Below are 23,803 nucleotides of genomic sequence, written 5' to 3'. Positions count from 1 at the left end.
TTCAAAAATGTTTTCTATGCATGTTATTTTACAAACGACATTTTAGCTCCCCACTGTCACAACATCTTACTTTAAATATTTGGCATTTGTTCACAAAATTAGCGTAGCGCTAATTTGTTATTGGGCTATCGCCTATACCAAAAACTGTTTAGCTTCGATTGCTCTCAATATAGCGCAAGACGATGAGCGATTGATTATTCTGTTCCCCATTATCTGATCAGAATCAACAGAAATGAACCCGAAATCAAAATAAACGAAATTAATTAAACAATATCCAACTAGCGAGACTAAACAGGATATTTCTCTATTTAATGTGGGAAAATACCTGTAAGGAAAAAAATGTGATTCACTAAAATACAAGTAAATAATGACACGGGAGTGACGTATATAGTCATCAGTTGGGACACTATGGTTGTGAACAAGTCGTAATAGGTACAATTGTGCCCTTTGCCGTGGGACATCGCCGCCCGCATGGACCGTTTTCAGTCGAGTTCGTATCCGCGGCCGAGAGGGACGCCACCGTGCCGTACGCAGAAATACATCGATATCGACATTCATACTTTCGCATCTCTAAACTTTGAACAATTTTGTTGAAACAGAACAGCTTAGTAGTGATTAGTGTTTTGTGAACAATAATTGGATTAGTTGTGCAAGTTTCTGAACTTTTCTCGTTCGAATTTTGTTTTCCCGGTAAGTAATGTTTGTTTAATGTTTTGAAAAGTCTGTCTTTCTTAAAATAGTCTTACGTTGTTAGGTATTTGGATCATTTCTCTAATCATATTTTATAGCTTATTATTTTTTATTGTTTACAAAATTATCAAAAAGGAAACGAATAAAATTTGATAACAAGGAGCAATTTCTGTATTGTCAATGATTATATATTTTTATTATTATTTGCATACAATTATTTATCAGGATTTCCAATGATACAATAAACATACCTTTCTATTCACACACCAATCTTACTCCATGAATAACCATCTTTAAACGTATCTAAATATTTTCGTTAGCACTCTACTATAAACAGAGAGATAATGCAAAAGTTTTTCACATTACGTAGTTATACGAAGCAGTCGTAAATATTGTAGTAATGTACTATGGAAATACTACATCACAGTTATGTGCCATACTATCGAATTAATCGTCGACGATCGTAAAAATAATTTTCTTTTTCATCGCGTCGTTTATATAAAATGAGTCATTTAATAAAGAATATAATCTAAGCATATTCTTATGTTTTGTTCTTATATAAAAGCTTGATTATGTTGATACTTATGTATACAATTACGATACCTAATTGGTGTTAATTAATAACAATAAGACGCTTCGTGGTTTCTCCGCCTACAGCGTTTTCAGCATCGGATACTTACCAATTTCGTATTTTTAAATTTCAGTATTTTGTTGTAAACAACGGGTATCTTACAATTAGGAATTTTATCGAAATTATTGTACTCGTTTGTAATGTTAAAAAGTTTTTCCCGGAAATTGTTATTTGGAGTTTTAATAGAAATTGTATGGTGTTCTCCCGTTTAAATAACAAAGAGCTTTTTGGCTTTATTGAATTCGATTCTAATACGGTTATTGATTACAAAGGAGGATGTAACAGAAATTCTGTATTCAGTTTTTTTTTGTTCCTCTAAGATGATTTAATAAATATGTCGGCGCGTTTATAACATTAAAATTATGAGCGGGTAACCCCGAATAGAGTAGTAAGTGTCACGACGAGTAATGGCAGCGGTCATTCTGGTGACAGGTGCCAACTGAAGTGCGCACATACTAACCTATTGGCTCGAAATCTCATTCCATCTTACTGATTGTGTGCGATTGTGAATAAAATGGCGAGGAAACCAAACAATGGAACATTGGACTATACAAGCGTGCCTTTATTTCTGAATTCCGGCAGTTGCAACGCAAACGATGGAAGGTGACAGCCAGAACCGCCGCGAGGCTCCTTCTGACGTTCCCACATCAGAAGTGGGATGTAATCCGAATGCCCACATGTGTTCAGGATTGCCCTGCTACGTGCTAAAAAAAATTGAAAACGCTAGTAGCGAAAAAAATTATGTCTGATACGATACTGCTAACACAAGGAAGAATCCTGTGTGGAAACATCTCGTACTGCAACATAATGTTCATGGAGCTGTCTATGTAGAACAAGAATTTTGTGAACAGATTGGTTTCGGGAGAATTTGCCACGTGAAAATTGCAATCCTTATAGTGCTAAATAAACACTCAAAAAAAATGGAACGTCGATTATTTAAAATGGTGTTTTTAGAAGAAGATTTATAAAGAATTTCAGCAAGTATGGTAACCACGGTTATGGTTATGGTATCGGTTTCCATTTTGTTTTTTTTTTACAAGTCAAGCTTGTTATTCGAAGGTATGCTAGAAAATTAACCGAATTTATCTAATTTTCATGTTTCAACAATGACGGTGATTATTGTGCAATATGGCGACAAAATTACGGTCGTGAATGGAGCATCCCAGCTGCCTGCGGAGCTTGACGTGTCATCGTGAGTTTAGAGTGTCGGTGCTCGTGCATCTCCGTGGTGCCTGCGAGCGTGAAGCCGCTGTACTGCGCGCCATAGCGATGTGCGCATCGTCACGCACTTTGAGTAGACAACCGGTGAGATCGATCCATTTTTGCTTTATGTTAAGGTTATTTGTCATACGACATTTATAAACTTGAGAGGCAGTTTCAATTGCGTTAAAAATTAAAACCTCAAGTTAGAATAAATCAGTTTTGCGTCATTGATTGATTGAATGTGCATCAGACGATAGATTTTTGGTAACATTTGGCGCTAAGTTGTACCAATGACGGATATCGGGGTGACTTGAAAAATACCCTTTGGCCTGCGTGATGGCATCGGGGTGACCAAGAAGAGACCTGTGTAAAGTCTGCGGTACTGTTGTTTTTATTGGTTTTAAGCTGTACCTATGATGGGTATCGGGGTGACCTGGAAGAGACTCGTTGGCCTGTGTGACGGCATCAGGGTGACCAGGAAGAGACCCGTATACATCGTGGTACAGTTGGTAACATGTGTCTGATAGCTTGGCTAAGGGAACCCTGTGTGACAGCTACTAGCCTGTGTGGCAATGACTAGCCTGTGTGGCAATAACTGGCCTGTGTGGCATGACTAGCCTGTGTGGCAGGACTAGCCTGCGTGGCATGACTAGCCTGTGTGGCAACGACTAGCCTGTGTGGCAATAACTGGCCTGTGTGGCATGACTAGCCTGTGTGGCAACGACTAGCCTGTGTGGCAATAACTGGCTTGTGTGGCAATGACTAGCCTGCGTGGCAATAAGTATCCTGTGTGGCAATGATTAGCCTCTGTGGCAATGACTAACCTGTGTGGCAGCGATTGGCCCGTGTGGCATTGACTTTCGGAAATGTGTGACTTTAGGGAAACATTTTGTTGCATTTGGACTTCAAATTTATAACCACTGTAAGATGTACAACATGGACAAAGGGAGTCATTTGAGGAGTCAGGGAGGCCGAACGGAGTAGACTGTAAGATGAAACCGGTACACACGAGGACGTGTGGTAATGCAGGACGGCCGTGTCGGCGCGTTTATAACATTAAAATTATGAGCGGGTAACCCCGAATAGAGTAGTAAGTGTCACGACGAGTAATGGCAGCGGTCATTCTGGTGACAGGTGCCAACTGAAGTGCGCACATACTAACCTATTGGCTCGAAATCTCATTCCATCTTACTGATTGTGTGCGATTGTGAATAAAATGGCGAGGAAACCAAACAATGGAACATTGGACTATACAAGCGTGCCTTTATTTCTGAATTCCGGCAGTTGCAACGCAAACGATGGAAGGTGACAGCCAGAACCGCCGCGAGGCTCCTTCTGACGTTCCCACAAATATATATGGTGTTGTTTGGACGTCCCGTTGTAAATTAATGGTTAACGATGGTAGGGGGCATTAATGGGATATTTCAGCAATGGACGTGCTATCTGGTTACGTGAAGCAATCCTTCGGGGTGCGGGTGAAACTGCAAGAAAAATACGTTAAAACATTCATAGACTTTTATCATTACTCTCTTTGTCAACACAATAAATTAAGTAGAATAATTGAATTATATTTAATGATGTGCCTATTATGTATATTGATATGGCTCAGAACTGTCGTTCATTCGCGTACATTTCCCTACAGAATAGGAAAAATCATAGGTATAAGTTCTTATTGAATTTACCTTATGATTCCTAAGTACGTTTTAGAAATTACCAAGAAATGTTTAATAAGCTTTCAAACTTCCAAATGTGTATTTACAAGCATATGATACCGAGAATTTCGAAGGAAATATTTTTTTTTTTCCTAACCTAACGCATTGTGTGCAATATGAAAATAACTTTCAACGAAATTGATCCTAATTATAGAAATAACCCGTGGGAAGTTCCTAATAAAATTAATGTATTAGATTGCGATTATTTTCTTCTTAATAATATCTACTCAACTGATTTAAATAAAATTTGGTACACCACCGGTAGTCTGAAAGCCTAAGAAATGAAATGGAAGCCTAAGAAAGGACACACATGGCATAGATACTTCTTACCCGGTTGCGGCAGATAGCTCCTTCGAGACGTGGATGCTAACTATTATAGAAATATGTATGTACATATTATCCAAAAGTATTTTCTAAAATCTGATTGTGATTTTGTGCTGTTCGTTGATTTATGGAAATCGGCTCATCAGATAACATGGACACATATTGTCGTACAATATAGGCTGTAGTGTACCCCTTTGAAGATTACAGGCACTGTGTTTCACAGCTAGTAAATAAAATGATGTGGATTTGTTGTAAGGAACAATAATTTTTATCATCCTTAATTTTTTTGGTGCAAACCATAACTTGACACTCTCTTCATTATTTTTTAGTATTTTAGTAGTTATTATAGACGGAAGAAATGAGAGAACTAAAACTGCATACTGTAATGATAGTAAATCGTAATTGGGTAACTTATCCAACTGCACAGAATGAAAATACTATTAGCAAAGATTATTATAATGAATCCTGTCAATAATGAATGTTGCGGACAGGAGGTTATCAGGGTAAAGGTATTTGTATAATCAGTTCGCTCTAGTGTCATATTTGAAATGGGAACATTATGGAATTATGCACAACCCACAACCAAACCATTTAGATGTCTCATTTACATAATAACTGAGTTAACTATCAAAATATGAGCAAGTCAGAACATCCAGGTTCCCAAGTGTGAGTGCCATTCGAAACACTATCTATGTAAAGTCAACTCGATTGAGCAAGCGATTGAGCGGAGAGAGCAGCTTTTAGAGCGAGCAGTTTCTTAAAATCGCAGATTTTTTCGCTCCAATTTTTTTCACGTCCCTATTCGCTTCTGACAAAGCGGAAAACCTGAGGGCCATATTACACGTGCTACATTACAGCTACCTACCTATAACTCATTTTAACAAAAGAATTTTCTTACACGAAAGAATTTTAAGATCGCACCTATAAAAGTTTAGGAATTGATTTACAAAAGGCAATGTCATGTGAAACGCTACTGAAAGGGGTTGAACCTTTCATTATTGCACGTTCAGAATTCGAACTTAAGGCTGCTGTAATTTTCATTATCAAAGGCCTTTTCAGTCAGGCTACTATCAATCAATCGGCTTAGGATTTCCGTTCGTTCCTGTTGCAATTGTAGGCTAGATAATGTAGGTCATGTGTTGAGCATTTCTGAAATATCCGAGGTACTCACCTGGCTAAAGAACACGAGCAATGAGCATTAGTGTTCTAAATCCTGGTAATTAGAAACCTTTTTAGTAGAATCCTCCAATATTTGAAGAGCCATTATGAGAAAACTGAATTGAACAAAAAGAAACAATAAGCAGCTATTTACTAAAAAATTATAGAGGTGCTGCTTCTTGGTCTTTTGGTAGCAAACAATTATTATTTCTATCTCCAGTTAGTAACGCAAAATGACGTCAATCCGTGAATGAAATAGGGATAAACTAATAAACTAATTTAAATGTAGGAGCCATCGTAGTTTAGGGTAGGTCACTACTCGCTCTAGCGACGGGTGTAATTAACGACTCGATTACTAAGATTAAACCCACTTCAAAAGGGGTAAATCTGTATTTTGTTTACTAAATAAATAAGCTTTATCCTTATGTATTTAAATTTATATTACGGTTGCTAAGATACGACTTTCTTTGGCACTTTATCTCTTGTTAATCAGGTAGCTGCAGGTTGTTCATTAAGTCAAGATGGGGTTAAAATGAATGAGAGTTTTTGTAATAATTGAAGATAATTTTATTTGGACCTTTAACCCACTCAAAGAAAGGGTAACATTTTTATTTTCAGGTATTATTTTCTGATTGATATACATACAATGTTAAACCTTTTTTCGCCATATATTTTAACGTCATCATCAACATTAGGTATGTTTACGTTGTGGTCGGCCGGCCTGTGATGTGAAACCTCAGGCGGCCAATGATTGACGGTTTTAGTCCCCGTTCTACATAACACGCATAATAAATTAGCTATATAACCTTTATCAAAATACGTACATACAATAATAGCTATACATACACATACCTGCATACATTTGGAGATTTGTGGCGTGCGAAGGCATGTGTCTTAGGAGTATGTTAACATTGGCTTATTATTATAATGACAGCTATCTATGTAATGATCTGTATTGTATGAAAATCGTATGATTTGCTGGACTATATAATGGCTTCTGAGAGGTCGTTACAGGTATCAACACAAGGGTAAATTAAAGGTAAATCGGCCGCAGTTGCACTACTGGTTTGTATGTATTTAGCACGTGCAGTCGCCCTTAGATATCAATTGTTTTAATGTTGTTATAGTTGCAGTTCTTTGAAAATGACCTACTAATTAACCATTCTTATGAGTTTGTGTAATAGAGCATACTCAATTAAAATAATGTTCCGGGTATTAAATGATATCTATTTACTTGTCTATTTTATACCGAATGATGAGAAAAAATATTGATAAGTCTGTCGGTCGATACTAAAAATAAAAGCATAATCAATCTCTTAAAATACATTTCCACTGGTGTTGATTGATCGATGAGTTCACAAAAGCATTTTTTGTATTAATTTCCAGATTAAAGCGGTACAATCCACAAACATTACAAAATTAAGTAAAATATTATCCGTATTATAAGCTTATATCTAGGTTTGAAAATAAGGTTTTCTTCTCCTTCATTTAAGCACATAATAAGATTACTTTACTAAGTCCGTAGCAACCAACTTATAAAAATATAAGATACTTTAAAACCGCGTAACAATTAGTTTCAGCAAAATTGTTATATACCACCACCTCCGTGGGGATTACATAGTTTAAAAGTTTTATAAATCCTTTCAAAAGGTCACACTGAAATATTTCAGTAAGCAATTTAGTTTTTTCACTTAATAGGAAATGTTATTATTCAACAAGAGCCTATACTTTATTTAATATTCATTAGTAGGATAACGGAAAACAAGAGTAAGAACAGATAAATTTCAAACATATTTTTGAATTCGGTTTATAAGTAATGTCGTCAGTTGAATAACTTAAACATAGCTCTTATTATTGTTTAGGATAATTTATATTTATACTTTTATGTAAATGGTTGTGATTCTTTCATTATTACAATTTTTTAGTCACTATATGACAACATTTATTATTTCAGAGTACTAAGTATGTATCTGTAAACGTGAAACATTAATATCCTAACGGTAGTTCGATCATGCATTGGCTACCGCGTGGTTTGTAGGACATAGCGTATAAATAAAAAATACCAGCATGCAGACAATCTGTCCTCTTATCTGTGACACAGAGAATTTTGCTACATCAAATTCAGATTTTCGTAAAAATCATCACCGTCTGGCCTATGAAGGGAACACATAAGCCTTCTTTCACACATACACGAAATTGAACATTAATCACTACGCTGAATATGCGTAAGACTCGTATATTGAAAATATCAAATTGGAAATGATTTAATTTTTGTGATGCGAACGAAATAATTAATATTGGCAGCAATAAAATGAATACCAATTTTACCTATCATTTGTTATTTTTGCCACAGACTTCCGAAACAATGGTTCGGATAACAATGTTTGCCATATCCCAAGGATTATTCAAATTCCCCATGTGGCGGATCGTCCTCTCTGTAAATATTTTGTCGCATCACAGAAAAAAAAATACTAAACGATATTTAAATATTAGTAAAACATATTTTTTTACAAGACCACCTATCTCGCTTCCTGTATAAAATAAAACTATTTACACTTTGTTGAACAGCAATAAAAATAGTCTGGCACTCAGTGATAGTGAAGCTAGATTTTCATAAATAAAAGCAATTTTCAGAACTGAATAAACGATCCCACAAACATTATACAAATAGCCTTACCTTTTTATATTTGCATAACAAATTTTGTCATATAAAGGTAACTAAAAATTGTTTTCCCAGTAAATCATTTTACTTCTGGAACAAGTATTTTATATTGAAATAAAAAAATGGTTACGTTTATATTCATGATGGTTATGAAAACAATTTATTTTCAATTTATATAAACACTAGCTGTTGCCCGCAACTTCGTCTGCGTGGGCAATATAGAATCGTCAAAATACTACTTATCCCGTAGGTGCATTCTTTCACGTGACAGTATAATTAGGATTAGCACTTAGCAGTCGCATAGATTCAATGATCAAGGTTGTGTTGTGGATGTGACCATTTATCTAAACAAAAGAAGTAAAGTTTGTGACGTTGTGAATATCTCTGGATCTAGTCAGCCAATTTGGAAAATTATTACGTATAGTGCGTAAGTAATTTTCACAGGAAACAGCTATAATCTATGTCTATATGCTTTGAGTCTGACAAAGCTGTCATTTGTACATTTTTTGCAGTTGCTGTGACTAATCAGAAGCCAGAAAGTCTGTCAGTCTTACCATGGATAATGTCTTGTAATGTGACTGGATTGAAGAGATCAGATAGGTAGTCGCTCCAAGCAAAATATTGGTACTCGAACAGATTCGGCGACTGGAAGCCAACACCAACATAGTTGGGGAATAGCTGGATGGATGATGAAATGAGTCATCATCATCAGCAGGCGCATAGGGTAGGATAGTTTCACTTACTCACTATGGTAAGGCTGACCCCACATTAGGCGTGCGCGATCCTCGGGCGTGTGAGTAGCGCGGGCGTCGCGAGCGCGCTGCGTGAACATCGCGTTTTGCTGCCCTGCGGCATGTGTGAAGAGTGCAAGCGACGCGCTCGAGGCGAGCACGCGGCGCTCGAGTTGCGTTCTTACCCCTTCGCCCGCTATCCCCGATGCCCGCTAAACGCCTTAGCAGTTAAACGTCAAGGAGAGCGGCGCGTGCGCGCCGCGAGCGCGCTACAAATGCCGCAGGGCAGCAAAACGCGACGCTCACGCAACGCGCTCGCGACGCACGCGCGGCGCCCGCGCTACTCACACGCCCGAGGATCGCGCACGCCTAATGTGGTGGCCTAAGCCGGGACTCCACCGAAATGTTTGCATTAGTTCACGAATAGGCAAAATGTACGTATCTGAGAGAGTCCACTTCATGTGTTCGTACTTGAAACCTGCAGTTTTGCCAAGATTTTCAAAATGTACGCTCGCAATTTGTCATTTCTTGGTGGAGCCAGCAAATCAAAAGAAACATAAGTGTTGTATACTGTGCGTCACTACCGCACTCTGGGAAAATTTCGCTCTTGCGGAGGACGTTTATATACCATATTTTGTGTCACACGTAAACAGGACGACAGTAAGTATCCACCGAAACACTTTCAAAGATCTGATGAACGAACAAATCATACCTGACTTGGTCACCTGGGGCCAATCAGAGCTCTATGAAGCGATAATACGCTTTGGCTCCTACTGTTATTGTGGTTTCCGAAAATTTATTCACCTCATTCAACGATGAATGTAATTCTGATGGTACTATTAAGAACACTTGCTTAGCGCAGAAGCTGACGTTGGCAGGTCAACTCTGTTGACTTCTCGAATAGGATACCATTGGTTTTTGTGCAATGCACACCTGCAATGCATTCTGGATTAGGATAGGATATGGGTGGATAGGATTTGCAACAGAGAACAATTCTGTCTTTGTAATTGAATGATATCAAACGTAGTTTTATATAAAAGGTGTTTTTTTAGACTTGGCTCGGGTCTAACTGAGACTGTTCGTAATCGTGAACAGTGTATTAATTGCGATCGGAAGTTGAAAGTAAGCATGTCTCTGGTATGCGACGCGTATTTTGTACGTTTTCAGACGCGATAAGGCACCTCCCATTTCTTATCTGCACTTTGTATCTGGGCTGGTTTTTAAAGCTACAGAAGCCTACATTATCTGACGCTTAGCAGCGCTTGCGAGAGATAGATCCTGATTTCTTCTAGGATTAAGTTTTCATATTTTGCATCAGAAAAAATAATACTACTCACTCAAAGTAATTTGTTTAAGACCACCACATTAGTGGAAGATAAGCTAAACTATGTTTATGAAAAAATCCTGATATGAACTCCATCTGTAACTTTAAATTATAATTAATTGTTCCACTAAAGTCATCATTTTTGACATAATGTTCAAAAAATAATTTAGATGGCACCGTTTTAAATTTGGCTGAAATCTATTAATTTTCCTTTCATCAAGGTAATAATTATAGTTGGATTTTGATGTGGCACGGCAAACTGACAAACACACTTGAAATGTCTATCGAAAAATTACACTACGTGTTAAAATATGGTGAATTACGGAAAATACACAACTCCATCTATTGAAATAATAGTATATAAAGAATGTAAATGGTAATTCATTGTTATTTACCACCTCGCTTCTTGATGTATTTTATTTACCACAGATGGAGCTACTTTAACCTGTACTGTTTTGTCAAACAGATTGCGTGTCGTAATATTTTACATCTTGAATTCACTAAATTAATCATATCTTTTGATAGAGTGAACCGATTTCGATGAAACAAAGCCTAAGTAATACCCCAAGTTACGTAGAACTTTTTTATATAAGCATTGTCTGCATTAGTTTCGTAGATTTTACGTGAATCCCGAACAAACAATCACTTTCTACAGATTTATTATATGTATAGATTATTTCTAGCCTGATTTATTATGTATTTTATATTCGGTGTTACCAAATACATACTAGAGGACAGAAGCTTTTATTAAAAAGAATACCTGACACGCGTACACGAAAATTACCTCATCTCCTTGCCTTAAATAAACAATCTCATTTCAACACTTCCCGGTAAAATGGTTTATTCAAATCTAAAACAAATCAAAGCTGTTGTTTGAAAGTGAATAACCCTGTAATAAAATATGTCTGGGTGAATCCGTTTTTTCTGTTGAATACAAATGAAGTTAGGTGACAAGGAGGCGCAGCAAAAACAGTTGACAGTAACGAGTCGTGATAACAATTTAGTGTTTTATGTTTTACACAGTTTAATGCGTCAACGGATACATCAGTTTGCAAGAGAAACGTGGGTGAAGTAAATAAATGCTTTTTGTAATTGTTGGGCCGAGTTCCAAGGTGTAAGTGTAACGTGTAGGTGCTATATGGACTTTTCTTTAGTTGACATTTAAATCGGTTCAGTGGTTTTAGCGTGATAGACAGACAGAGTTACTTACGTAATGATAATAACAGGTAACGAGAGTTTTGATAAGCTGAATTAATTTGTTGATTTACAGCTAAATGAGTGATATTTCCGCAACATTGTTATTAACATCATTCATTGTTTAGTTTGGTCAACGATTCGAACAGTACCGAGTTAATATTAATATAACAATACATTTAGTACTCAATTTAATGAATTGCAAGCTTTATGTAAAACTGTAGCAACATTTATTTTATTACAAAAATATTTTTCATTGCTGATTTCAATGAATATTTATTATAAGAGCATTTACATTTCTTAACCCCTTGCTTATTCATGCCATTGCTAAGGTTGTATCAACGTTAACTTTTGTTGACACCAAACCCTTCCAGTTATTCTTGAACTGTCTCGTCAAGGATTTGAAGAGGCTCCATTAAGAGACTATTATTAACACATTTTGTACATTACTTCACGCCAACTGTCAGCAAAGGGTTAGGTAGAAATACATAATCTGTATTGTATTGTAATCTATTTTTAGACGGTTATTTGTCCCAAGTTATTGGCATGAAAAGTTCAAATGATTCCAAATATGGCGTTGTTGTTATTCAGAACTACGTACTTCCTTCGTTTTCACCCTGAAGGAACTACTTTCCGTACCCTGATAAAAATAACTTGTTGTAAAAACTAAATGTTATTCCGATATAACAATACTAAGCAGAACGACCTGAAGGAACTACTTTTCGTATCGGGATAAATAGTAACCTAAATATTCTGATTTAACGAGTTAAGTGCGATGCTAAGTTGCATCGCAATCTGTTGAGTAATTTTTGCGTAAAGAACTAACAGACATAGGTACAAACTACACATTCCAGTATGATAAACATTCCCAATTATGACCACTAAACTGAATGGGCAACTAAAATCAACTAACATACGGTATGGCTTACAGTTTCTGTGTGGGAGTACAGTGGACTTACAAACACGGTTGGTACATGATACGGTACATTGACAAGCTACAAAGTCTGACGTAATAAGTTCTGAACATTTACGACTATGCTAAAGTTTGCATGTTGTTAGTATAATCTGTAAATTGTGTCATTTCTCAGAATGTTGACAAATATTGAAGCGTTTCCCAGAAAGTTTCTATACGTTGGTATGATACTATTTGAGTAGTTAAGTATATTCTTTAATAGGATCATGTGGGTGATATAATTCTGTGCTTAGAAAATTCGAGGAATTTTGTTCTGCGCCGTCGCTCATCTGAAGTAAATAAAAATTCGAGAAAGTAGTAGAAAATAAGTTATTTACATTTCCAAGTATTTTGTGAAAGCATTTGCCTACTCGCATTTAAAAATGTATACGGAATAAAGTGTTTTTGTTCATGCTCTATTAAGGATAAGTATATATTAGTAATTTATTTACGTAAATTGACCTTTTAATAGGCAAGGTAGGTATAATTGAAAAAGCTTCATTATCTCTGTACATTATTAATTATTATAAGAGGCTAGTATTTTGTTTCTTTTAAATAATGTAATTTATTTTTTATTTATTATTTATTCATTTATTTCACGCATCAAGGCTTTTGAAATTATGAGCTTGAGAACACTTGGTTGGCACATAAACATAAATACTCCAAGCTTAATAAACGATATTTAAGTGTACTTGTGTAATTTGTATTTAATGGTTTACGAAATTCTGAAACGAAATGCTAATAATTTGATTTCCCGGTATTTTATTAGCCCCTAGTGAAAACCCTTTTAGGGAAACTTGCAAATTGTTTTCATTAAATTGACATTTAAAATTTCAAACGTTCCTACCTCACAGAGATAACTTAGGCGACAATTTACTGTCGAGTTTGATATTTCTTGCCTAGTTGAATGTTTTCAGGCATCTGAGTTTTGTTTGACTTTATCAGAAGCCTGCCAGACAAATACGATATTTATCCGAATGACTGAATGTTTTAAAACGATGTAACTTAAACTGGGACCTCAGTCTATTCCAAATTAAAACCATTCAACACGATGGTGATTAATATAAAAAATACTTAATATTATAAAGTCTTCGCTAAAGAAAAAATAGCATTTTACATAAAAATGTCTTCGATAGCAGGAATTTTATCATCCAAGCGTTCGCATAAACAAAATTATGCACTATTTGCTCATGCAGTCTATTGGGACACCAATCTGACTCTTTGAGTGAATCGGGAACAGAATACGTGTTCTCTGAGGAACGAAGGGGCTTTCGAAATTGTGAGGAAACAGCCAACAGATATACCTACTGATAAGAACATAATAAACGTCAGAATTTTCGGCGTAGATGTTCTTCAGTTAAATACGTGCCTGTCCAATGAACAGGAGAGGAGCGTGGCTACCATGAAACCGACAATTAAATATACGATTGTTTCAAATTTTGTGAAATGTTATTGGTTTATATTTCTCAGTTTCCGCACCGCAACCTCACTCTGCTTCTGTAGACAGGCAGCCTTAATTGCAGTCATTTTGGTTCAGGTGTCAAAGGGCGGCAGAAATGCGTGGGTATGATCACAATCATGTGCGAACTTGGCTCTGAAGTCAGTTATGAACCGCCATTAATTTGGCGCAAACTATATTTATTAACACGTTTCCACCCGTAATCAGATTAAATGGGTCCAGTAAGAAGTTATAAACGTGCAGTATAAAGTAACGATGCAATAAACTTTATTTTTCTATCATCGTTCGGGCTGTGACGTAAAGTTTGTGACGATTGGCGTAACTCGTGTCAGTTCATAACATTTTATATCAAACTGTGCCCGTAAACTGTACAACGGTTAACTGTTTAATGGCAGTGGGAATTTTACTCTGTTCAAAGTATATTTATTATGGTTTGTTTTTTGACGACTTTAGTGTAGTAATGTAAATAATCTTCGTGCTTAACTCGATTCTATATTTTTTTTATTTGCGAAAGTAACACTGTCCTTATTTACCGTAATGAGACATGTGGTATATAAATATTTTTATGTACACGTCAGGTTCTCAATGAGTTTTCAATCCACATTAATTGTTTAAAAATAGCACAGGCTTTAATGTGGTTTCATTTCACAACATCCACCCACGCAATTATGACAAAGAGATCATAAATTATTAAGTATGTAAAGAAAATACGTATAAATTAACGCTCTGCATTCATTATAGAGCTTTATAGTGAAAATATTTACCTATAAATAATGGAATCCTGTTTTATCAAATCAAAGTACACGCCATAATTATTATCCTGCATGTATTGAATTGATTTTATTCGACCACAATATGAAAATGAGGGAGAATTTTGTTTACTTCATTAATTTTACTTGTTTTCTCAGTATTGGAATTTGTTGTTGACGGAATATAGTTTGTAGATTAATAATATGAGGATTATTGAAGATATATTTTTTTAATGACCTTCTCGGACTGTGGGGAAATATTTTGATTTTACCGCTAGTCTATTGAATTTGGATGTTTTAGTAATGTATGATGCTGCCATATTATATTTCACTTCAGAGACTTTTGATAAGGAACTTGAACTTCTTTATTACCAACAAAAATATCTACTTACAGACTTGTAGGTATGCTGATATTCGACAGCGATGAGAAGGATTTTTTTGAAGCTTTTTTTTTAGTTTTATCGCAAATAGGTTATCTCTTATACTTTATGTTCAATTTTTTTTATAAACTTTTAAAAAAGGTAAATGACATAAAAAATACAAACTCGTAAAAAGTTTCATATTTCGAATATCAATATTTAATTCGTTCGTTTAACATGAATACTCAAAATTGCAGATATATCGTTGGAATATTTGGTTTAAATTCTGAAACGAAATCCATTCCGATTGATATTGAAGTAATGATTCGCTTTCATGCAAACTCTTTGAATATAAGTTCGAATCTTGTTTTTAGTAAAAACTATGTTATATTTACCGACTATTGGCCTATAAAAACTTAAACAGCTGTTGAACAATTGTCTAAAAAAATTGTGGCTGCAAAACGGACCGTATCTGTCATTTTTTTAGACAAGTGTTCAAATGTTTAAAAGTGTTTGTGGCACGACGGTATATGTTTTATATTTTATGTTAACACTATCTAGGGAACTACTTACTTGCCGCAACGGAATAAAAAGTAGCTTATAGCTAAGAAGCTTTGAAATAATTTTTCAAATCAGACTGTGCCTGAGAATTAATCCTAGAGCGTTAAAAACAATCTCTTTTGCTTTATAATATTTGTAAGACAACAATAATTACGAGTAAAACAAAACAAATGTTACAAGCGATTAATATTAGAAACCTTAATTTTATATTATTTTGTGTAAATATCTAGTAGGGCTGTAGGCAAATAATGTAACAATCCAGTTTTCATTACATACATAACTAGAACACAAATGATTATGTTTACTTAGAAAACAAACAGAGAGTAGTCTACTTAATATTCGACATGTAACCTGTTGGGACTCCCGGCCTCACCCATTTAGGGGCTTTTTTTCTGATGCGAAATCATCAAATGACTCCTCTAGCTGCGGGTTAGCAACGGCGAGGTAGTCTAAAAACATCTGTTGAACACTTGTCTAAAAAAAGTGTGGCTGCAAAACGGACCTTATTTCAACGTCATAATCTGTCATTTTTAGAAGTGTTGAACAGACGTTTAAAAGTTATTGTGGTGCGACGGATACTGACTACAACCCATCGTGTTCCTACGTAGGCCTTTTCTGTGCCAGGTTTCAGGAGGTGTAATTTATCTTCGCTCTAATAATTTCGGCATTGCAGCCTGCTGAAAATATCTTCAACACTTTTTTAATTTTTATGTTAATAATATCGATGTTAGTTGTTGCTTAATAATAATGTTTGCTTAGAAAACAAAGAGAGAGTAGTCTACTTATTATTCGATATGTAACCCGTTGGGACAGCCGGCCTCACCCGTGTAGCGGCTTAGGAGGACTCATTTATCTTGGCTCTGAAGATTTTGGCGTTGTAGATAAGTTCAGTAATAATAACTTCCAACACTTTTATAAGTTTTATGGCAATAATATCAATATTAGATCCTGACTAATAGTTTTTGTGATACATCGGTACTTACAGAGAAAGATACAAATCATGTTTATATTTGTATGAACAAACGAGGAAGTATTCAGTTATATATAATAACTAAATACCACAAAATAACTACAATACATTATTTTATTATATTATTTTAATACATTGAAATGATACATTATTTAATTTAGTATATCATTTCAATACATGGAAATTGTGGTCAATTACCCAAAGCAAATTGTTACCTAGCAGCTGTTAGCTGGTAGGTAACAATTTGTATTATTCAAAGAACAATCAATACTAATATTGAAATATTTTATTGTTAATGCGCTAACTACTATCATTTGATACACATTTATTAAGAAAGGTTCTAGGCTTCTTTTTTAATGGAGGCGGCTAAAATCGCTGTTGAAAGCTCACAAATGAACCATACTTAAAAATAACGACAGCAAACGCCCAAATCTCCAATGATTTCGCAGATTTAAATACGCCAAAGTAAACTTTTACTATTAACATAAGCTTCTAAATTACTTTTTAAGTCAAATAATTACTGTGACAATTGATGTTGCTGAACCAACTGTTTACAGTAAGAGTATACACACTGAAGACTAAACAGTTGGCCGACAGTTGCTCAGATGGTAGGCATTTTTTTTAAAGAAAATATTGATTCCAGTCTATGTTTTCAGTCCTTCAGATACCGATAAATACCTCATCTTTGTAATATGCGTACTACTATTCCTCTTCATACTGATTTGGGTTATTGTACATTCGTCACAAAGTAAATTAGCCATATTCTGAAAAATCCATACATTGAAAGTAAATTCGTCACATGTATAAAAAATATGTGTAAACTCGTTATAGTTTCATAAGGGTTATTGTAAATTTGTCACAAATCCTCAATTCACATTTTTTTTTTCTTCAGTAGCGATAGCAAGCAAGATTTAAGGGCTCGATATATAAATTAATAAATTTAATAAATTTGAGTTTGAGTTCGAAATTAAATATACTCCTGCACTCGCTGTCGCATCGTGCTCGCTCGTTCTCTGTTCTCTGCATACATCCCTTTCTAACAGTATCTGTCAAAAGCATATATATAGTACGATGACATATGATACATGACAGGTGCAACTGTCACTAACACAAAAAATGGTGACCCACTGCAATAGTATTAGACGATTATATCAATAGACTTAGAAGTTTAGTAATGCTTTATTTTAGTAGGTATCAAAGCGGTTTTTTTTATTTTAAATAATTAATACATCCTGCATATTAAAATGTCTCTCTACAACATCATTACAAAAACTGGAGAAAAAATATATAACGAGATTCAGAGAAATGAATACTAGAAAGTCAGAAAAATACAAATAATTTTATACGTTTTTATTCATTACGGTTGCTATTTTATTCACAATTTATTTAAATTAAAGAATTTCAAATTTGATATATCCTTAAAGATGAGAACACGTCGATCCATAGCCTATGAAAAAAATTGAAAACTATTTTGGACAATTACGATAAAATGTCTTTGGCTGAAGTTCTTAAAAAACTTTCTGTTTTGCAGCATTTTAAAAAGATGTAACATTTAATTTTTTTACATAGTTTATATACTTATAAGTCTTATTATTTTTGTATTGTTATAGACAAGTCAGCCACTCAGAACTGTGATTTTTACTTAGGTTAAGAAAAAAAAGTGATTATAACTGTGATGTAATTATTTTCTTATAATTGTAATGTTGTTCGTAAATAAGCCACTAAAAATCTGTGATTTTTATGTTGTTTTTAGGTTAATGACAGACTTTAGCTGTTTTTCTTATTATTCGTAATGTTACGGGCATACCAGCCACTTGAGAACTATGATTTTTACGTAGATGTTAGGTTATTATATTTATTTATCTATATTGTTGTTGGCAACAGCAAGTCGAGAACTGTGATTCTTTATAAATGTTATGTTAAACTAAAAAAAAAGATGTTTATGGCTGTGTTTTAATGTCTTTCTATTGTTTATCTTATTATTGTTAAGGTTTAGGCAAATCGTTCACTCGAGAACTGTGATTGTTTTTATGTAAATGTAAGGTAAATCAATAACCTTGATGTGATTCTGAAAAATATATAACATTTTATTCTACTTCTTGTTTATTTTTTGTGCTATCGGTGCAAATAAAACCAATGTGACGAATTTACAATAAACAAAATTAATATATTGGAAATTTATTGTATAAATTAGAATTGTGGCAAATTTACACATACTTTTTTTCGTGACGAATTTACTTTATGACGAATGTACAACAACCCACTGATTTACGAGCCCAAACAAGCTATCGGCCGACTATAAGTTTGCAGTGTATCTCTTAGTAAATAGGTGCCTACTGAGCGAAAGGCTTGGTCGACTTATTTCGCAGTAAGCCTGAACTCATTTAAATAATATTAATTTTAAGTAAGAATTGTGTTTATCCTTAATTTTGAAGGGAGTTTAAATTTGATTCCGGGAATCTGGTTCTATGGTAGTGTAAACAACCTTATTTATGAGAAGATTGAGTTAAAATGACTGTAAATTATTGTCGACCTGGTTTACTTATATTAACCTAGTTGTAGAAATTACCAAAAATACGGTAATCTAAAATTAACTTACCCCATTTAAAGTATTGTGGAATGTATCTTTGATAGTCAGTACGAGTAGCCAGAAAGACTGACAACCAGTCTTACCAAGGAGCTTCGGGTTGCCCTGTTGAGTTTCATCTAAAACACTGGTATATAGTAGCATCTCTAGACTCAAATACTTATAATTGAGAAAAGGCTAAGTAGATTTCAGATTGATTGTAGATTCAAAGTAATTTGGAATACTGTTACTGTTACAGCCTTTTTATCGTCCCACTGCTGGGCACAGGCCTCCTCTCACATGGAGAAGGATTTGGAATACATTAAACTGTTATTTACTTAGTCAAAAATTATTATGTCTTATACAATAGTTGTTACTGTTACCCTGTAGTTTTAATCAAAAACTTATGTAGTGACTTAACAATAGCCAAGAAAATCGAATTACTTTAAGTTTGTACTCGGTAACTTGTTTCAAGTTAAAGTAGGTGCGCTCTATACAATGGCTCGTTATAACTTCAGTGGGTACAGGTGTGAACATGGTTTATCAATTAGCCTCAAGTTGGGAACTCGGGGGACCCCGCAAACTTCCAATACATGTATCTTTTAGTTAATTAGTTGCTCTTTTTTCGTGAGTACGGTGTTGAGTAAAGAAACGTGTTTCCCATATGGGAGATGGAACCTTAAGTTCTTATTATTAAGTTATAGTTACGTTATTATGTTACAGTTTTCTATATTGATAGTGTTTGTCTCATAAGGAAGCTATGCCATACAATTTTTAAGGACATGGTTGCCAATGATATCTTATGTAGATTCTGTTTCGATACATAGAAAAATCCTCAGGCGCGGTGGAGTGATGACTGGCAGGAGCTGGATGCGAGAAGCTGAAAATCGATCTCAGTGGCGTGCACTTGGAGAGGCCTATGTCCAGCAGTGGACTACGATAGGCTGATGATGACATAGAAAAATCTGCTCTAATTTTCTGTTTGTAGGGTTTATTTTACAGTCTTCAAATTAATGAAATCTAAAACGCGGGCAGGGCTGCCGATAAATAATTTTTAATAGCACTAATAAAACAGTCGTTATTTCTGACTAATTGTTATACACAAAGCCAAGTAAAAACCTGGCCAAACTTATATTCTTATCCAGATTTTCCAAGACGGAATTCTATTCCATTTTATTCTTTCTTTTCTAGTTAGAATTTAATTTTTGAATTCCAATGCCAATATGCAGTGGAGGTTTCCGGCGTTTTAACTAGATAATGTGTTCAGACGAGGTTACGAGTTCAAACGAAGATTGGCACGATACGATTATGTAAAATACTTTGTACAGCCAATAATCTCAAACTGTTATAGGCTACCTGGATATTGGAATGCTGAACACGCTTAAAACTGAGATTCACTCCAATTTCGGTAAAAAATATTATTTTAATGAAATCATGAAATCAGAGTTTTTTTTCTCAAAGTAGTCATAGTATTAAAATTGTGATATACCAATTCTATGTTTTTACATTTTATTCATCATCATCAGCCATTTTATCGTACATCGGCTTCTTCTCTGTAAAACGATTGAGCGTTAATCACTAAGCTTGCTATGCGGGCTGGTGATTTCAGACTTTATAGTCCAGGTTTCCTCCAGATGTTTTCTTAGTCCAAGATATACTTAGAACTTTACATAAAAAATAGCAAAAAATGATTGGTGCCTGACCTCGAATCAAATTCATACTTGATAGGTTGGTTCTTTACCCACTGGGCCACCAGCAGCGCCAAAATATTGTTTTTAATCAAACTTCAATTTTTCACATAAAAAAAATAAAATTACCTTTGGTTTCTATGCAGTATTAAACATTCTTTCCAAACGAAGTTGAAACAAGTATTCATTTTATGCTGGACTACAAACAAGTTGTATGTACAACTCAAATATGAGACTCGTACATAGTTCGTGTAATAAGTTCATTTCATTGCTATTTCCTACTGTTTGTGTCAGCGTTCGTGCTTCAAGATTGCTACTTTGTACACGGTTACTGCTCTTCTTCTTTGTATGTATGGATATTACCTTATTTTTGGGGTCAGTAGTATTATCTTGTAACTTATCTAAGTATATCAGTGTTCTTGTCCACACCAGTGCTACGTACCTATTTGTGTCACCTGTGTACCAATTAATTTTAAACTACACATACACGTTTTTGTTACAATGCTGAATTATTATTTTGGAATATGAAAAGGAACATTGTCAAACACATCCATCATTATTTTACTGGAATGCATTCATTTCTCTATAACAATGCTATTTACAACTAGTGAAACAAAAACAAACAAAACGTCATGTTTTTTTCATTAGGTATTAAAAAAACAAATAATATTCTATTGTATACTGACAAAACAATAACAATCGATTTTACTACAGGCGATTGATTTCCAAAACCATATTACCATAACCCAGGATATATTAAAGGTCAGAAGGATTTCACTTGTTTATTTTCTTTTAGTGGGTATTGCCTATCACTCTTCAATCTACATATAATCTCAAGAGTAAATAACGCCACTCAAAGTCTTCCATGTCTGTCCATCTATTCACGATAAAATTAAATACTATCAAACGGATTATCATGCATTTAAACGGTATAGAAAAAAAGAAAAGGCGGATCATGACTATTATCGTAAAATTTATAGTAAAATTTGAGTTTATTTCTTTTACAGTAACATAAACATGACTAAATTATAAGTCCAATATAGTCAGACCATTTTTTTTATTGTATCGACCATCATTATGTACCTATATTCTGGCAAATAAGTAAATTTAATTTAATTTCACTACTGAATTAATTACAACAAAAGACGCAGGTGAAACCACAGACGACAGCTAGTTAAGATATAAAGTTGAGATACACAAGTCGGAAACTTGGCAGTCGTCTATCGTTACAAAGTTCCCTGTTGCCTGTCAACTTAAAGCCGCTACCCATAATGACTGAAACTATTTAGCGAAGTCATGGCCTTTCAGAGGCTTAATATTATGTTTTGGTTTAGCTTGGGTTATAGATCAAGATATCTATGCATAGTTTACCTTCATTTGGTGAGATGGAAAGCTGAGCTGTTATTGAACATCTTGAGCAGTCGTTACGGATAGTCAGAAGGCAGTCTGATAACCAGTCTTACTAAGTGGTATTGGGTTGCGCGGGTAACTGGGTTGAGGAGGTCATATAGGTAGTCGCTCCTTGTAAAACTCTGTTACTCAGCTGCATCCAGGTAGACTGGAAGCCGGCCTCATCATTATTGGAAAAAGGCTCGGGAGATGATGATATAAAAAAAACTGATAAATATATCAATAGACGTCTCCGGAGATTTTCAAGTAAGTAATATATTGAAAGAACTTGCCAATTCGTTTCAAATATTTTTATGTTGAAGTCTCCCAAGTTCTTTCAAGCTAAATTATGTAGTTAGGTTTCCATTAGTGCTTCTAAAGTGGTAATTCAAAACATTTTCCACTTTTAAAAGGTTTTTTTTTCTAAGTTCCTTTCAGTTTTATATTGAGAGCATAAAAACTTTCCCGTAGTACCTTAGTAGGTGCCAATAGAAAAAATCGATTAAGCGTACCGTATTAAGAAGAAATGAAACAATATTTTGTATTGCTTAATATGTAAATCCGAGTTTTTAGCGACAGACTACAATAATACGTACACGTCTCTCTGTGCAAAAAGGTTTTATATCGACATGATACAGGCATTCTGATTGTGTTGCAAGCTGTAAGCTGTCCATCACTACAGGGTTGCCAGACCTCAGTTTTACACGCATCACACGCCATTCCGGCTTTCCGCACATTCGCCCATCATATAGAAGCTATCAGGTATTCTTGGTTTGATGTAGGAATTCACCATGGTAGGTATTTTCTTCTTTTCTAAAATTACATCATCTCTATTTTCATCCACTTTTTTTCATATAAATAGGATAATAATGTAATTTTCACTGTTTTTTCTTGTCGTAAACTCATTAGCGTTGTTCGGACGCTTTGTTATTTATGATCGCTATAAGTATCAGCAAAAAATGAGGTCGCAAAAGGAAGAGAGAGGCTTGTGACTTGAGGCGGTCCTAAGGGAACTGATAAGGACGGGACAAAGTTGCCAATGTCAACAGTCTGACTTTTGCTCTTAATACGTAAAACCCTATATGGATGTGTATCAATTTGTTCGCAAAAATGTATCGTGGTCACTTTGTTACGTTTCCACGTATAAGTGGACGGATAATTTTTTTTAAGTGTAGTTATTTGTGACCCATTTTATACATAATTAATTCGTGAAAAGGTTAGCCTTTGATTGTAATAAAAAACATTAAAAGCAAGTTTTTCGTTTACCGTAAAGCCGATTAATTTTGATGCAGTGTAACACTGCAGTGTAACACTGCATAAAAATGAAAATTCAATAATTGCTTCTATAAAATGCGTTAAAACAAAGTTATTGTTAAACAGAAATGCACCGTAATTGGATTTTACACTCCTTTATTTCTCCGGATATTTGATAACAAAATTAATCGGCTTTACGGTAAACGAAAAACTTGCTTTTAATGTTT

General features: G+C 34.6%; 1 protein-coding gene across 3 annotated transcripts in view; it reads left to right on the top strand.

Annotated features, from left to right (window-relative positions):
- The first annotated feature begins 332 nt into the window (after positions 1 to 332).
- The window catches only part of LOC110376412 (G-protein coupled receptor dmsr-1), a 56,953-nt gene continuing 33,482 nt past the window's right edge, over positions 333 to 23,803 (top strand). Inside the window, exon 1 of one of the 3 annotated variants that reach the window (XM_064038214.1) lies at positions 333 to 690. The gene's annotated coding sequence lies outside the window, so the exon portion shown is untranslated. The remainder of the gene's footprint in view (positions 691 to 23,803) is intronic. The other 2 variants (XM_021334877.3, XM_021334878.3) reach the window with 2 other exon arrangements.

Source organism: Helicoverpa armigera, chromosome 15 (assembly GCF_030705265.1).
Source record: "Helicoverpa armigera isolate CAAS_96S chromosome 15, ASM3070526v1, whole genome shotgun sequence".
In the NCBI taxonomy this organism is placed as follows: Eukaryota; Metazoa; Arthropoda; class Insecta; order Lepidoptera; family Noctuidae; genus Helicoverpa; species Helicoverpa armigera.
Note: the sequence above shows the minus strand (reverse complement) of the source record. Positions and strands in the feature narration are given on the sequence as shown.